Consider the following 11,674-nt stretch of genomic DNA (forward strand, 5'->3'; position numbering starts at 1 on the left):
TCTCTGTAGAGCCTTTATGTCTTGGATAATAGAACATATTTCTGATTTGTCTTTGGAATCTGAAATGCATTTCTTAATGATTGATATCGAGCCCCCTTCAATATGGATTTTACGATCTTTTAGTTTTAACTCCAGTTTTACTACCTCTAAACATGCATATGCTTCTGTTGCAAAAGTCGAACCGACGTTCTCATGGATGGTTGCTTTGGAGGCGATCACTTTGCCCCTTCCATCTATAGCAACCACTCCTGAGCCTGCTCTAAAGAGATCCCTATTAAAGTTGGCATTGAAATTGATTTTTATATCCTTTCTAGAAGGGGGAACCCATGTTTCTTTGATTATCGCCTTGGCAAGTCCTTTCTCCTCTAAGTAGTCCAACTCTTTTATATATCTATGAATGAAAAAAGCCATATCCTTACTTGATTTGTTTATTCGTTCATGCACATATTTGTTCCTCTCCGTCCATAAGACCCAAAAGGAGACATAGATCACTCGCCTCTAAGAGTTTAGACAATTATCAAAAGCCCAAGTAAGCCATTCGAACCAGTCTTGAATATTATTTGGTATATCAGCCACTATAGATTCACTAATCTCCGTACTTCTGTTACAACAAGGCAGAGAAGGAAGACGTGGTGTATTTTCTGCTTCTTTCCCACATCGTGGACACTCTGTGTTTGTTACTAGTCTTTTAAAATAAAGGTTTACCTTAGTTGGGATGAAGTTTCTTGAGATGCGTCATACTGTAATTTGAACTTTAGGTAGGAGTTTTAAATTCCATAGCGTTCGATAGAAATCTCTAGAAATGAGTTGTAATGTATTTAAATTAGGAGTAGGAAGGAGTAGGAATACCCCATCTGTAATAGTTTGTAGGCACTGCGCATCGAGAACGCTTCTAATGGCTCATCCCTCCAAGCTAGTTCATCTTCATATGGAATTGCTGCCAGTGGGATTTGAAGGATCCTTCTCGCATCAACCGCAGCAAAAGTATTGGTAATTATCTCTTCCCTCCATTCTCTTTTATTATTATCAATGAGCTCAGCAACATACTCTAAATTGCAATTATCAACTGGATGACTTAACCTGTAATTATCAGAACCTAGTAACCATGCATGATTAAAAATATAAACATTATCACCTTTTTCCATCCTCCAGCACTTGCCTTCCTGAAGCACTTTTCTCGTCGCCCATATACTCTTTCATGTGTAAGAAGCATTATGTTTTAAACTTACCTATAAAAATTTCGAATTGGGGTAATATTTTTCTTTTAATACTTTTGCCAGTAAATAATTTGAGTTTGAAATAAGTCTCCACCCCTATTTTGCTAGTAGGGCCACATTAAAATTTGTTAAGCTTTAAAACCCCAAACCCTCATTTTCCTAAAATTCACATACTTTTTGCCATGTGCACCAGTGTAAACCATGTTTTCCATGAGATTTTTGCCACCAAAACCTAGGAATTATTCCCTCCAATTCTTCACATAATGGTTTGGGTAGTAGAAAACAAGTCATAGAATAAGTTGGAATAGACTATAAGACTTCTTTAATGAAGACTTCTTTCCCTCATTGCGATAAGAATCGTGTACTCCAGTTGTCAATTTTTTTTCATCCAGTCCTTTAAGATTTGAAAAGATGTTTTTTACCTTCTGCCAACCACATTAGGAAAACCCAAGTACTTCTCTAGATTATTTGAATATCTCACTCCCAGCTCATTGGATAATTGTACTTGTACACTTTCACGAGTATTCATATTGAAGAAAATTGTAGATTTTTCAAAATTCACACATTATCCCGAGTAATCTTCGTATTCTTTCAATATATTTTTCAAAAACAGTTGCAACTCTTGTAGTAGCTTCCCCAAAAAGAATGTAGTCATCTGCAAAGAGTAAATGACATTGTAGGTCCAATTTGACTTGCCTTGACCCCTTTTAATTTTCCCTTACTACCAACAAGATGCATTAGAATGGATAGACTCTCACTGCAAATCAAAAAGAGAAAATGGCTTAAGGGGTCCCCTTGCCTTAGCCTTCTTGTAGGGCGAAAAGAGTCTCCTTTCAGTCCATTTATGCTTACTGAATAAGAAACAATTGATACACACTTAATCGCCATATCCACTCAGGCCTTTGCAAAACCCATTTTGGTCATCATCTCTTTTATAAAACTCCATTCTACTCTATCGTAAGCTTTACTCATGTTTAATTTTAAGGCCATCAGACCTTTACTTCCTTTCATTTTTTGACCAAAAATGTGCAATATCTCATATGCCAACAAGATATTATCCGATATTAGCCTGCCCGGAACAAAAACACTTTGAGAACTATCAATACAAAAGTCAAAAATCTTTTGAAAGCGGTTGACAATCATTTTTGCCTCCAATTTATATATGACATTACACAAGCTAATGGGTTTAAACTTAGTCATGTTTGTTGGGTTTTGGACTTTTGGTATGAGAACGATATTAGTAACATTCATATTTTCTATGTTTATTATCATTAAGGGCACTCAAATAGAAAATGCTAACCTCCTTTCCTACAATATGCCAGCATCGTTGGAAAAAGATGGTCGAAAAGCCATCAATACCTGGTGCCTTAGTTGGTCCTATTCCTTTCAAAGCAACATAAACCTCTTCCTTTGAATAAGACTTCGTTAGCTTAGAGTTTATCTCATCGGAAATTCATTTCTCAACCCCCGATAAAATATGTTGTGTGTTAGGCATCCCTTATTCTGATGTGAAGACCTTCAAAGAAAGCTTTAGTGATATGTGCCATCTTGATTTGTTCACTCGTGGACTTACCATCTTCAAACTCTAAACAATTTTGTATTCCTTTTTTTCCATTGAGAAGGTATGGAAGAATTCCATGCTTTTATCACTTGCCTTAAGCCAATTTATCCTTGCCCTTAGTTCCCAATACATTTCCTCCTTATCAATCTCCCAATTTAATTGAATTTTTGTATCAATTAGATCATCTAAAATTTCATTTTGTCAATCTGGATTCATTAAATCCTCTAATTTTATATTTAACTTTGCTTTTAATTCATTTCTTTTCCATCAAATGCATCGGTCCCATCCCATTAAACCCTTACCAAGGCTTTTTAATTTGTTTAACAAGTCCCCACTAGTCAAACTCCATATTCTTTGGACTTCTCCCTCAAAGGTCTCCTCCATAATCCACCAAGCTTCCAAATAAAAAATTTTCTTCTCTTTGTCCTCATTCTCTAATTAAATTAAAAGAGGACAATGGTCAGAGAAAGAATGAGGTAAATGTCGAACTGAAGTATGTGAAAATCACTCTAACCAGCTTGTATTCGCCACTCCCCTATCAAGTCTCTTTCTAATATTTGTTTTCGGTAGATTCCCTCTTTTTCCATGTAAACCATTGACGTGAAGAACCCATATCAAATAGACCACAATCTAAAAGAGTTTTCTGAAACTGCTCAATTCCCGAAACTGTTCTATTCTTTTTTCTTTTCTTGGTAATCCACCATTTTTCTCAAATCATATAAAATTTTGTTAAAATCTCCACAAACTAGCCATAGAAGATCAATAGTCATCTTTAGTCTTCTTAACTCATTCCATGAATCGCTTTTACCATTTGCAAACTGAGATCCATAAAATCCCGTGAAACGCCATTCCAACTCCATCTCCTTTGACTTAACCATCATATCAATAAAATTCCTAGAGAAACTTCTTAGTGTAATATCCACCTCCTTTTTCCAAGCTAAACATAAATCACCTTTACTCCCATCCGTCCCCACCTCAATCCCATTCATGAAACCATAACGCCTTCTAACTAATTTTGTCTCATGATTATCAAGTTTCATCTCTATAAAGAAGAAAAATTGGGGTTTATACAACTTCAGTACATTCTGAAGTTGACCATTGCTTGTGGATTCCCCAAACCACGGGTGTTTCAGCATAGGATTTTCATTGTGCTTGATCGGCAAGCCAATTGGTTGCCATCGATCCTAATTTAGGTGATGCTTGAACTTCTCCTGTAGAATTCCCTCTTGGAAATATGTTTTCTCCAGTTCCAGATTCCTCTTTTCTCTTGTAGAATCCCCTTTTTTCCCTCCAGTTCCAGATTCCTCCAGACTTTTCCAATCCCCTTTCATTTTTTGATAAGCGAATCCTCTCACTTTGATCCATTGGAATATTTTTCCCAATTCGTCTCCATCCTTTTCTTGATCCCTTAGGTCCATTTATGATGTTATGAGATTAATCAACTTGGCCCATTTCCATAGCTGAAGGAGAGCTAGCCCAAATTAAAGGCCCATTATGTTCTATTTTATCACAATCTAGTTTTTAGAATAGATGACTTTATCCTTGTATTCATCCTTATCAACACATCTAAATTTATCCTCAAACGAAATTTTATCCTTATCTTTTTCCTTAAACTTAGCTTTTCAACTTTTGATCTATTTGCATGTTAGGTCTAATGTTTTTTTAAATTAAATTTAAATAGCCCTTAAAAGATATAAGAATAACAAAAAATAAACCCTTCTAATTTTTTTATTTTTTTAAAAAAAATAAACTAAAAAAGCTATATAAAATTATTATTTAAATTACTCAAATATATCTCTAAAAAAATTCTCTAAGTTTATCAAAATTCAAATGTGCTAGGGAATTTTAAATACTCTTTTTTAGCTAGATAAAAGTTTACAGTCAAGAGTGCTCTCGTAGTCTCCAATAGAAACAGGTCTATTGTGGTTGGGTTCTGAGCAGGGTGGTGACGAAGGTAGCTATAGAGAGGGATGACATCTCTCTCCTAGAAGAACTTGCGCAACTGACAGTTAAAAGTTGATTGGTGGTTCCCAAAGGAAAGTTGACTCTCTTAGGGATGGTTTGGACGACGAAAACCTACAATCCAAATAGCTTTTGAGCCCAATTAAAAAGTATCTGGAAAATAAGAAAGAAATTTGAGATTAAAGTTACTGGTCAAAACCTATTTACAATTGAGTTTGATGATGAGAAAGATCTAGAATTAATACTGGCAAGAAGGCATTGGCTTTTTAGACGAATTTTGGTGATTTTCAAAAAATTGGACAAGCTGATGGAGAGAAGTAGTCTTCATTTGAATGCGAAAAGAACAATCTTACACATGCGATTGGATCCACTTTTGGAGGAATCATTAGTTCAGAATTAATTAGGGATTTTTGTCATTAAAGTGGAGTTAGATGTGCAAAAGCCTTTACGGCGAGGGATTTTCATTCTGGTAGGTTCGCAAGAAAATTTATGGGTCCTTTTTAAGTATGAAAATTTGTCTGGTTTTTGCTTTAGATGTGGGTGTATGGCACACAGAATAAAGGAATGTAATGACACTCCAGCGAATTTTAAGGAATTGCCAGAAGACAATTTACTTTTCTCTCTAGCCCTAAAAGCAGAATCAAACTTGATGGGAAAGGTAAGTATGCGACTAGGAGCAAACATGAAGAAATCGATGACACAATGTTTCTATTTAAGGAGATTTGATGAAAAAAAGGGGAAAACACAAATTCCAATTTCGTTCAGGATAAAAGATGGATGATGATGAAAGACAATTTAGGGATTAAAGAGGTGTTAGGGTTTAGGGTTTTTAGGATTTAAGGTTTAGGGTTTTAGGGTTTAGGGTTTAAGGTTTAGCCTCGATACATTCCAACCTTAAACCTTAAACCTTAAATCTTAAACATTAAACTCTAAACCCTAAATCCTAAAATTTTAAACCCTAAACCCTAACACCTCTTTGATTCCTAAATTGTCCTTCATCGTCATCCACCTTTTGTCCTGAACTAAATTGGAATTTGTGTTTTCCCCTTTTTTCATCAGATCTCCTTAAATAGAAACATTGTGTCATCGATTTCTTCATGTTTGTTCCTAGTCGCATACTTACCTTTCCCATCAAGTTTGATTCTGCTTTTAGGGCTAGAGAGAAAGGTAAATTGTCTTCTGGCAATTCCTTAAAATTCGCTGAAGTGTCATTACATTCCTTTATTCTGTGTGCCATACACCCACATCCAAAGCAAAAGCCAGACAAATTTTCTTGCGAACCTACCAGAATGAAAATCCCTCGCCGTAGAGGCTTTTGCACATCTAACTCCACTTTAATGACAAAAATCCCTAATTAATTCTGAACTAATGATTCCTCCAAAAGTGGATCCAATCGCATGTGTAAGATTGTTCTTTTCGCATTCAAACGAAGACTACTTCTCTCCATCAGCTTGTCCAATTTTTTGAAAATCACCAAAATTCGTCTAAAAAGCCAATGCCTTCTTGCCAGTAAATAGGTTTTGACCAGTAACTTTGATATCAAATTTCTTTCTTATTTTCCAGATACTTTTTAATTGGGCTCAAAAGCTATTTGGATTGTAGGTTTTCGTCGTCCAAACCATCCGTAAGAGAGTCAGATTTCCTTTGGGAACCACCGATCAGCTTTTAACTGTCAGTTGCGCAAATTCTTCTAGGAGAGAGATGTCATCCCTCTCTATAGTTACCTTCGTCACCACCCTGCTTAAAACCCAACCACAATAGACCTGTTTCTATTGGAGACTACGAGAGAGCATTCTTGACTGTAAACTTTTATCTAGCTAAAAAAGAGTATTTAAAATTTCCTAGCATATTTAAATTTTGATAAACTTAGAGAAAATTTTTTTAGAGATATATTTGAGTAATTTAAATAATAATTTTATATAGCTTTTTCAGTTTATTGTTTTTTAAAAAAATTAGAAGGGTTTATTTTTTGTTATTCTTATATCTTTTAAGGGCTATTTAAATTTAATTTAAAAAAACATTAGACCTAACATGCAAATAGATCAAAAGTTGAAAAGCATTTAATTTGGTGAAGCACCCTTTTTTTAGGTAATCTAAAAAGGGTAATTGCTTCATCAGGTCCCTAAACTTGTAATATAATCACATTTTCGTATGGTGTCGCTAATTTGTTAGGCGACGCAACTAAAAAATTATTTTTTTAAATGCAATAATTGGTCGATGATGAGAGGCTGATGATATCGATGTGTCAGCTGGCACTGACAAACACTGTAGAAATCGAGTCATTTACGTACAAGATTTTTAAATTGGATCATTTTCATAATTAATTAGAAAATTTGGGTTACTTTTAAAAAAAAGCCAACAGTTGTTGATGATTTTCCACCATATAGGCCCAACAAATAAAAATAATAAGTAAACTAGCTAGTTGGTCACCCAATTTTTAGAGCATTTTTATTTTGCTCACCTGAAATTAAATTGTTATAATTTCGTCGCTCGATGTTTAAGGCGCTTTCATTTTAGTCATCAAACCATTAAATCTTTAAAGGCGGTTAACTATACACGTTACATCATGTTCTTAGTTTCATTTTGGTCACCCAACTTCTAGATCACTTTTATTTTGGTCACCCAAAAAGATTTTTTTTAAGTATTGATTGGGGTAAAAATAGGATTAAAGTGAAAAAAATAGTAGAAACTAAAATAATGTATTAAAAAATTATCAAATTGTACTTGTTTATCACATTGTTGAAATTCTAAATATTTTTTCAAAACATAAAAATCAATTAAATAAATTGTTGAAAATTTTGTATCCCTTGGTAATGTTAACAAATTTGTTACTGTAATAATGAAATTAATTAAAATATAATAATGAAATTAATTAAAATAATCTCCTTCTAAATTTTAAAATTTTATTTTATGTTTTCATATCATTCTTAATGAAATCAACTTGATAATTCATATTTAATAATTATCTGCGAAACTTAATTTTTTTTATTTATAATCTTGAATCTTCCATACTAAGTTAAAATTAAAGAAGAATCATTGTAATTAATTAAATTGTTTGCTTGCTCTTCATTTGGGTAAAGAAGTGATAAAAAAATTATGGGTTTTGTTTGGCATGGAATATAAAATTAATTAATTGTAAGGATTTTTGTTTACTTTTTATCTTAGTATGAAATACTCAAGATCATATAATCGAAAGAAAATTGAGTCCCATGTATAATTATTAAAGATGATTTATTTGAATTGATTTTAATTTGGAAACATAAAATAAAATTTTAAAATTTAAAAGGAGATTAAGTTGTTTATAGGGTTTAGAAGTAGATAGAGAGGAAAGAGAGGATGGTGAATTAGAAGTAGATAGAGAGGATAGTGGATGAGAAGTGGATAGGGAAAGATTTTCCAAACTAACTTCGATGCCTTTCTTAGGCATTCTTCATCTCTATTTATAGGAGAATTCTTGAACTTTGTTTAATTTTCTTTGAATTTCGCACATTTTTTTCTAATAAGGATGATGTCTCATCATTGATTTGATGGTTTTTGTCGTGTTATGGTTGCTTCCACGTTGCTTCTTTTTTTTGTTTGAACCTGAATGTTGCTTTCTCAAGTTGCTTCCTTTTTTGTATGAACTTGGTTGTTTGCTTTCCCAAATTGCTTCCTTTTTTGTTTACACATGGATGTTGCTTTCCCATGTTGCTTCCTTTTTGATAATTTTCTTTTATTAAATTCTTCCAATTGGCTTGTCTTTTTATTTTCTTTTATTGGTTGCAGTTAATTAACTAGATTCAAACTCCCAAAGATTTATTAAAAGGATTAACTTATATTCTAAAAACAGAATTCTTTGGCTATACTGGTAAAAGAGATCAAGATAATTTGTCTAGTTATGTGTTGTCTAAAATTAAATTATGTGATATCAGATATCTAGAAGAATTTTTTTAAAAAATTCTTCATGAATATTAAAAACTAAAAAAAATATAAATATAAATTTTTAGAAAAATCAATATTTCCATAAATTACCACCGCTGTGGGATGAGATTTGTATAAAAAATACGAGTCTTATTTAGAAAAGCATAGTAAAATATCTGGTGTGGAATCAGAAATCATAGGTTCTATAGGAAATGGAATTAATTTTGCAAAACAAAAAATAACTAGTCATTGTTTACAAAGTAAGGCATCTAAACGAGTTAAACATAAATAAAGTAATAAGTATTGTACAAAAATTCTAGAAAATGAATGGGAATCTGGATGTAAATCAGTATGTCCAAATACTTATAAAAAACATAAAAAGAAAAATAGAATGTATAAGCTAGTTAGATGAAAACTAGGAAATAAAAAAAAATACTAGTTATAATAAAAAGAAAAAAATATATTAGAAGAAAAACTTCTAAAAACCCTAAAAACTAAAAATGTAAGTGTTTCATATGTGATGAAGAAGGTCATATAGAACCAAATTGTCCTAATAAAGGAAAAGGTGTAAGAAAAATGATTAAAACACCTTAAGAATAAGATTTAGAAATATGTTAAGAAGAGGAAATAAATCATGAGAAAATATTATAAGAATTAATATCAGAAACGGATTCTGATACAAATGATGAAAAATATATATTTATGTTTAATATAGGAAGCAGTTTTAATAATTAGTTAGAAGAAATTCCCAAGAATGAACAACAAGACATAAAATTAAGAAATATAATCGGAGAAGAAAAAGAGTTTTCTGATGAAATGATAGAAAAATTAATAAAAATCATATTTCTAAAGAAGAAATTTATAAAATATCTAAATATAAGATATGGTGTCAAAGACATATAGAAAAAAAGTGGTAATACAGTTGCCAAAGACACTAGAGGTGGATTAACAAAAATCCCATTATTTAATAAAGATAAAATTAAGAGGATTAAAAAGAAATATCCCCAAGTTAGATATATACATTTAGGAATTATAATGATAACTATAAGAGCATGGTTTAGAAAAGGTCATGATATACCAATAATTGCAGTTTTATTAGATAAAAGATTTGAGAATCCAATAAACGCACTTATTGGAGGAATTCAATCAAATTTGTATGCAGGAGTAATAGGATTTAAAGTTAAACCAAATTATTTTATATCTATTACAAATTCTTGATACAAGAATATTTATGTCTTAGAATTTAGACAAAAAATTCTGAAATTAATGATTTAGCAGAAGATTTAGCAATCAATTGGACTTCTATTAATGAATATACTAATACAACGGAAGTAGAAATCAAAGAAATTAATAATAAAATTATTGAACTCTTTGAACCTAATAAAATCACTACTGAAATACAAACAAAATTATTACATTTAAGAGATTTATCAATACCAACAGATTGGATGATAGATAGGATAAGTAGTGTAAGTACTTCTAAACTAGTAAGTACAATAGAATATGTGTTGTCTGGTGATAAATTATATTTTTAAAAATATAGCTATAACAAATACAAATTATAATTTGGTTTTATCCTCAAATACTCAAATAGAGGAAGATGAAGAAAATCCAAGTAGAAGTTTTATATCTTCAACACTGATAGGAATGAAAATAGTCCATATTCCTATTTTTCTCACAGAACTAAGTAGAAACTCTGTATCTTCTAGAAACACTAGAATGGAAGAAATACAAACTTCGATAATACTCCAACAAATGGAACTTGGAACAAGTGATGTAATTACATTTTCAAATTTCCAATACAGGAAATATTACACATTATTGAAATTACATTTCAATTTAGAGAATATAAAACATATTCTTTACATGCTTTATTAGATACCGGAGTTACAACTAGTAGTTGCAGAAAAAATGTCATTCCTTTAGAAAAATGGGAACCTATACATGCTTTATTAGATACTGGAGCTACAACTAGTAGTTGCAGAAAAAATGTCATTCCTTTAGAAAAATGGGAACCTATAAAGCATCCAATAAGAGCCATAAGAATAGATGGTAATGAAATCATAACTCAATATAAAGCTAGAAACATACCAATCTACATAAATAATGTAAGATTTGTGATACTTGAAATATTATACTTTTCAGATATGCATGGATATATATTATTGGGTAATAATTTTATATATCAACATTTACCATTTTCTATTAATAAAAATTTAATTATGTTATCTGTAGAAAAAAACTTCTGTAGAAATACCATTAGTAGAAAATCATAAATTTGTTTGTGATAAAAAAATTACACTACTAAGAAAAGAACAAATTAAACAATTTCAAATAAGTCATTGATTGTTTAAAATATTAGATAATAATTTTAGTGAAGAACCATTAAAATTAGGGCAAAATAACCCTAGATATTGTGATATTAAATTAGAAAATTCCAATAAAAATTATTAGAGTTAAACCAATGATTTATACTAAACAAGATATAGATGAATTTGACATATAAATTAAAGAATTATTAGAAAAAGATTAATAGAAAAAATTAATAGTCCACATTCTAGTCCAGCCTTTATGGTTAGAAATCATGCCGAAATAAAAAGAGGAAAAACTAGAATGGTTATTAATTATAAAAGATTAAATCAAAATATTATTTTTATGGTTATTTTATTCCAAGAAAGGATGTTTTAATTAATCAAGCTAAACAAGGAAAATATTTTAGTAAATTTGATTGTAAATTAGAATTCTAGCAAATCATGCTAACAGAAGAGTCCAAACCTTTGACAACTTTTAGTGCACCTAATGGATATTATCAATGAAAAGTAATGCTATTTGTATTATGTAATGCACCACAAATCTTTCAAAAATGGATGGATTCTATATTTGATAAATATAAAAAATTGTGTAGTTTATATAGATGATATTTTGATATTTTCAGGAACATTAGAATTACATAGAAAACATTTAAATATCATTTCTCAAGAATTCATAAAACATGGAATCATACTAAGTCTTAAGAAAATAGAGCTAGAAAAAA

Source organism: Gossypium hirsutum, chromosome D11 (genome assembly GCF_007990345.1).
Source record: "Gossypium hirsutum isolate 1008001.06 chromosome D11, Gossypium_hirsutum_v2.1, whole genome shotgun sequence".
In the NCBI taxonomy this organism is placed as follows: Eukaryota; Viridiplantae; Streptophyta; class Magnoliopsida; order Malvales; family Malvaceae; genus Gossypium; species Gossypium hirsutum.